Source organism: Thunnus maccoyii, chromosome 2, assembly GCF_910596095.1.
Source record: "Thunnus maccoyii chromosome 2, fThuMac1.1, whole genome shotgun sequence".
In the NCBI taxonomy this organism is placed as follows: Eukaryota; Metazoa; Chordata; class Actinopteri; order Scombriformes; family Scombridae; genus Thunnus; species Thunnus maccoyii.
In genome coordinates, this window is record NC_056534.1 from 8,652,996 (window position 1) to 8,660,259 (window position 7,264).

Below are 7,264 nucleotides of genomic sequence, written 5' to 3' on the forward strand. Positions count from 1 at the left end.
AGAGGTAGCGCAAGCCAGCTGAGCACCAGCCAGTAAGAGAGAGAGAGAGAGACAGCACGGCAGTGGTTGAGCAAGGAGAGCAAGCGGTGGAACAAAGCAATGAATGAGAGAAATAAAATGTTATATTCTGATTGTTTCACGGCGGTTACATTCAATAGCACAAATAAATAACCATCAAATACTCAACAGACATTTACTGTGGATACAGACGCTCTTAGTTTCATTGTCCTCCTCTGCATTTCTCCTTTTCATTCATTCGTTGCATCCCACTAATGCAGCAGTTAGTACAAAGAATAAAAGGACAAATCTGTGTTGGTTCTGTGTTGATGGCATTTCAAATCTGATGCCTGCAGGGTGCCATGGGAGCATCAATTGATGTGTGACAAATGAAGCGCATCAGTTATCGCTTTCAGTGTGTTTGGGCCTTAATACTGTCATGGTGTACTTCGATGTTCTAATTAGAGTGGAAGACATAATAATTGAAATCGTGTGAAGATCAACTGAAGGTGAAATACATTTGAGAAAGTCCTACAAGTATATATTGAACACCGAGGGTCACATAAACTCATGGTCTCTTCAGAACAGGTATTTATTCTTCAATGTCCTCCTGGTCTGGGTTTGATGGAGTGGAGGACTGTGGGTTGGAGAGGGAGCAGCAACATTGCATCCCAATTGATGGCAAAGAGTTGCCAAAGCAATTACAAGGAAGACAACCCCAATCGGCCAAACATCCCAGGGAAATGGCAAATTGTTTTCCTTGAGAAGCCTAGTCAAAGTGAAAGCATCGCTAGGACCAAGGTTCAATTCCCAGTGGTTCCTCCAGCAAGACAAATCTCAAGGAACATATTGGCATATTTATACAATATCAATACAGTAAATGTAATGATGCCCTCACAGAACAGCTCTGACGCACAACAAAGGCGCTCACCTCCACTGCATCCCCCAACATCCACAGAATGTACAGAGCACACGGTGCAGTGATGCCATTGTCTGCCAATGAATCTCTTCAGGTGCTTAGGAGTGAGGTAGGGGCAACTATATCCTGCAAAGTGAAATTTAGAAAAATGTATTACTTTACAAAAAGTGCAGATAGCTGTGAACACTGAGGAGAAGAATAAGAAGTTAGGTACAGAAATTACCTGGAAAGGTTGACTAGGTAGGTAGCATCTCCTTTTTAAGCCACCATCAGGACATTTAAATTGAAAGGCCATCCCATTTTCAGGCTCTGGTATGGAATTGATTATTTCCTTCCTGGTATTTTTAACCTATAAACAAATTAATGTCATCTCTTAGAAATGTCGATAAAGGATTTATATTCTTATAGGGCAATACTTGATTAACTTACCTTTGCTCTTTTCAGCTCATGCTCCTGGATTTGCCTTTGTCTTCTCTCCTAATGTCATATGAAACTATATTTAAGTGCTATTCAATTGATCAATCAGAACAACCAGAGGAAGAATGAGCTTAAAAGGGAATCTCCACTGCAAAACATTTTGCTTATTTAGTAGAGTGTAAGCTGGCCATATGAATATGTCTGCATTTTCTTACCCTTTCTCTTTCTATTACCAGCGAACGTTGATACTCTTCATCCTGCTAGCTGCGTGGGCACGCCATTCCAGCAAGCCTACATTCGCTCTTTCAACTGCTTGTTCATCATCCTGATCTGTAAACATGTCCTGAAATCACCAAAGGTATTGATAACATACTGAATAGCATGACTGATACTGTTATGTTATGAATCCATCCCCAATACAGCCACTCAAAAAAAAAAGCTTAAGGCACTCTTTTGTGGAAGGAGAGGAGCAAATTTGACTAAAAAACCTTTTGGCATATCAACTGATATAGAAAACTGTCCAAACCACCATCTTGCTGGCCATGCAGAGCAAGCTTTAAAATCAATGCCTATCCATTTTTTTTGTACTGTTTAATCATAGTAAATCCATTGGAAGCTCTTTACCTTTTCAAAAGACACTCTGGGTAATGAACAGTTACACAGGGTGAATTAACTCAGAACCTACTGGCACTGTATTCACAATATGGATACCAACCAAAGACCCATCTCATACCTCCTCCTCCAATCTGCCTCAGCCCTCCTCATCCAACCTGTTTTGTTCCTCCTCCTCCAACCCGTTTCATTCCTCCAACATGTCTTGGCTTTCCTCCTCCATTCCATTTCCATCCCCCGCGTCATGTACATTCCAACCTCCTCCTCCCTGTTTTTCTGTTAAATTAACAATGAAATAATAAATTCTTAGATTAGTCACACCGTACATGCCTCTTCCAACTGTAACAGAGGACAAGGCAGTTTAAAAATATGTTTTAAGAAATTACAAGATTCTGCAGTTGACCTCTACATGTGAGAGACTGCATGTTTCATTTACTTATAAAATGTTATAGCCTATGTGACATTTGAAAGGCCCTGGAAGTTGATTCAACTGACAGTAGCATACCTTTGGTCTGATGTACACAGCCAATCTTCTCAGCACAAGACATGCTTTTATAGCAGATGGACGGACAGAGGAGAGCTCCAGTTGGCGGATTCTCCTACATCTATCAACTCTGCAAAGGTAGAAGTCACCTTGTAAACTAGGGAATTCTGCTCTTATTTTCTCAATAAATGTGCTCTCTGGCATGAAGAGTGGCACCACAATTTTCTTTATTGTTGATTCCACTGTTGAGGAAAAGAGAAAACACCAAATGTTGTAAATGGTTTACAGGTTCCTTTTTCAATACTTTTACCAATTTACAAAACTCAGACTGAGTTACTGAAAACAGAGCTTGGTTTTTTTCGGAAATGATGTCATAATACTCAGAAGTAGGCCGTTACTCACAGTGTTAAAAACAAAAGCTATTCTACATTGTTGAACTATTTATGAAATTCATCTTTGTTGTGTTTGCCTTGGTTAAGTGTCTTTGTGATGATTGTCTTTGCCCCCGTCTAAGCCTCCCACTTACATCTTGGTATAAATGGTGTATCTTGGCCATTTAGAAGAACGGCCAGCCGTATCATGGTCAACTACCAAGAGAAATAAAATCAACAAAATGTAAATATGTTGATCGTATGTTATTGACAAGCTGCGGTGGAACAGTAGTAAAGCTTGTCCCATGTTTTACAGAATCATGTGAGTAATGTAACCCATTGCATGGAAATCAGGTCATTTTCTTCTTTGTCTTTCTTCCAATATCACAGCCTGTAACCATTGTTAACCACTTTCCAAACACTCAATTCAAGGCTCTATTGCGCTCCAATTTTAATGTAACACCAGAAGTAGCAAAATATTAGCTTACTAACCTCAGCTATGCAAGCTAAAATGACCCATTATCATATTAGCTTTTTTATTCTAAACTAGCTATATAGGCTATACGTTTCCATCCTTCAAACACAGGGGTTAGCTAGTGATTCCAACAAAAGCGGGATATAATGAGGATACATCTAATGTTATTTGTACAGAGATGAAACTTTAAAACTTGGGGCGTCAATTTAGCCCATCAGGTGGCTCTGACTAGTCATTTTTGCTTTAGCCGTTGACGTCGAAGTCCCAGAACTAGAAGGGTGGTCTCTGTTGCTTTCATGGGTAGAGTTATGACCCGTGAATGAGGACACCTAGCAGCCAGGAGGGTCTTGTGGCACTACAAAAGGTTTTAATCATTATTGTTTGCTGATCAATGTTCTCTGTATGTATGGTCATTGTCTCAGTTTTCAGTCCTTGTCTATTTGTGTTAGGTTTTAATATTAGGGGGGGAGTTCTGGGAGGATTATTGCTAGCAACTGCCTACTAGTCAAGGCTTGGGATTTCATTCCACTGCCCTGTGTGGAGTTCCAGGGCTTACTGTATATTTGCATTTATTATGTGTTTAGATTGTTAACAAGTGCTGTGCTTATCCTTTACTACCTGACTTGTGATTCAACTACTCGCAGTTTTTAGAAACACCAGTATCTGGCCATTTATGGTGGCAATTATTTATTAAGCCTCTCCTGCTTAATGAATTTTGTACAAATACTCAGTACATATTTTGCTCTATTCCTGTGTGGTGCGTGAGGCCTCTGACAATTACAAAAAAAGGCAGAGAACAACTGCTTATATTTAAATGTACAGTGCTCCAGCCCTTTTGGGTTAGTGTATTGCATTATCAACATTGGCCAACTACATGGGCATTTCACAAAGAACTAAACTTTGCACATATATAAGTGACTCTAGTCATTGATCTAATTAACAGATAATATTAGTTCTTCCAGCTGACAAGACAAGCTGAGCATGCCAAACTATTCAATCTCATTAAAGGGAGAAAGTTGTGCAACTCTACTGGGGAACGGGGATGAATGCAGACACCAACCATACTGACACCAAGTGCAGAGCATGGAGAGTGGATTGTTAATACCTGCACCTTGCAGACATATATGCATTTAGGGTTTAATGATGAAGGTTGTAGATTAATGATGAATGGTCTCCTCTGCATTCAATAAAGATTGATTTTTAATTGAAAAAATATTATACTCAAACTTTATTTGCATAGCCACCAGAGCATGTGAGGGGAGTTGAGTGAAAAACTCCCCAGCCAAGTGGCGGTGCGTCCACTGCACATCACTTCCCTTTTTTACCTTCATTCCACTCAGTTACTGTTACCTGCTCCCAGGAAGAAAACTCACTCCAAATTCACTCCATTTTTCTGCTAATCAGCCAAAAAAACAAAAATAACAAACTGTAGTTAAATCGAATTTCAATAATCTGGACAGTTCATGTTATTGATTCACCACTACAGGGGAATTTTTTTTTTTTTTTAAATAGCCTAAACGAATGCAATTGTTACCAATATCCAAAGGGAATATTAACCACAAATTATGGAAATTCTCCATTTTCGATTACAATACAAATAAAGGAAAAATCTCAAATATGTTTGTAATACACACATTGTCTAAAGAAAAAAAAATAAAAGTTGTAGTCTAAGGGACAATTACTGAAGGAAAAATATATATATTTATTTTAGGTTAACGCCCTTATGCATTTTGGACACAGGAAAGGAAGCAATCATGGCGATAATGAAACTTTGTCCTTATACATGTCAATGGTTCAAGTGCGCTCCTCACTCAGGTTAAATTAATGGCATTCTGCTCTCTGCTCTGCTCACATGCTCTGATAGCCACTGTACTCTACATCCTCTACATGTTCTCATTCCTATCCAGAAGGTGAACAACAGACCACCTGTGTGTTTTCATCCAGTCTCAATTATATAGGAATTTACATAAATGTGGTGTTTTCAATAGGAAAGCTGTGATTCCCAATCAGCTGTCTGTTCATGATTTTTTTTCTTACATGACAATGACAATGTATAACATAACAATGTAAAATATAATTCACACCACCATTACATTAATGAGTACCCCTTGGCTGCACTAAAAATCATTAATCAGAAAGGATCTTAACCAGTTTACATTGAAATCAATGGCAGAGCACCAAATCCTCCGTCCTGTGTATCATTATGTGTGTTGTGTATTTCAATATTTGGCCAGTAAAGTTGGAAAGAAACACACATAGATACCGCACCAAGTCATGGGAGGTCTGTGTTTCATTAAAACAAAGTGGCAGAGCTTAATTCCAAGAATAGCTAGAGAAAAAATGAGCAGCAGAACAGAATACACATAAACATGAATAAAAATTGCAACAGGGATCTTTGCCAGACTTTTATGCTGCTTTTGGAAGTGTTACTGAGAGAAATGACAAAATCATGGAGCGAGGTATAATATTTCAAGTAGTTATTTTATAATGAACATGTTGAATTTACTGTTTTCACTTTGGAAGATGTGTTTGATCTTGGTGAACATATTGTAAAGACTCAGGAAACTCATCACCTCATATCTCATAGCCTCATAATTTTGATTGTGAGCAGCTTTCACAAACTGTGGCAAAGTCCATACTCAGCAACTGCAGAGTGGCAGTTGTATGTAAAGTTGTGTTGTTTATTGCAATAGGACTTTCCTACTTTGCCAAAGTCAAATAGCTCCTTTGTGTCAACATAATCCACCAGTAAAGTTGACTCTGATTTATTATTGGAAACTTTTCATATGCATTGAATTATACTGAATTTGCCTGTACACAGGTCTGACTGAAATACTGTCTAGATTACATGTAAGATTAATAAGAATTGATAAGAATAAGAATAATTACGAACTGCCACAGCTTAAGGCTTACAGGTTTGTAAGGGGTATATTACATTCATGGGTGGTTCATTGGAGTCACTTGCGAATAAGAAATTTGTTTGCCTTCAGGTAGTGATTTGCATGGGTAATAATGGGCTGTAAATGTAAAAAGCCAGGTGAATTCAGGTGAAGGAGTCTACGTTGCCTCAACTGACAGCAGGATCTGAACATTTCAATAAGAACTTTTATTAAGGTGCAGCAACCAATGTTTGGACATAAAGCATCTTCATCAGAGTAATCTAATGAAGAACACACTGATTACACTGAAAAACAAGGAATTCTGGGACATGCTTTAACTGTAGTAGGCTTTTTCTACCACTAGATGTCATTCTGTATTCAATGTTATCCAAGTCCTAATCAGTCCAAATCATTTATTAGTTACTGGATATTTATTTAAGAAAAGCAGGTCACATTTCCAAGGAATAGTTTCACTTTTGCCAGTGATAGTGCACATGTTAATGCTGATGCTTGTAGTGTTGTGTGGGTTTGACATTAAGTCTTTGATAAAGGCGAGAAGAAAATCATTTAACTTGAAATAATTTAGGGTAGAATGTTCTGAAAATAATCATAAACATAAAAAGACAAAGACAAAAATCAAAACCTGCTAACTCTGAAAGGCCAGTAAGTCTTGTCTGTGTGTGTGTGTGTGTGAGAGAGAGAGAGAGAGAGAGAGAGAGAGAGAGAAGAACCTCATTTCCCTAAGATTTCACTCTCGCTCACTAAATCTGACACTTACAGTCTTTTTTTCTATGATTTCTAAGCAGCTGTATGGGCCTTTATTCACTATGCACATCAGAGCTAATATCTTTGGTGAGTGTAACACTCACACTGAATATAAAAATATGTGTATCATGTCTGTTAGTTCAGATTTGACTGAGTTATGACTTAAAGGAGTTTGAGTCTTGACACAAACATTACTCACACATTATTGTTCAGCATTTATTTGTTGTCATATTCTTTGTTTCTTTGATAGTGGGAAAATGGTTGCCAACAAATATTTTATGTTGAAAAAATGAACATTACTGAGGATCTGCAAAAGAATCATCACTGATCACAATATAAAGTTGT

At 38.0% G+C, this 7,264-nt stretch overlaps 1 long non-coding RNA gene across 1 annotated transcript; it reads right to left on the reverse strand.

The window, feature by feature from the left end:
• Positions 1–1,160: 1,160 nt before the first annotated feature.
• On the reverse strand, positions 1,161–1,634 carry LOC121881711. Its single transcript, XR_006091902.1, has 3 exons — positions 1,549–1,634; positions 1,346–1,393; positions 1,161–1,265 (listed from the first exon to the last, which is right to left on the reverse strand). It is a non-coding gene; the product is annotated as an uncharacterized LOC121881711 (long non-coding RNA).
• Positions 1,635–7,264: the final 5,630 nt, after the last annotated feature.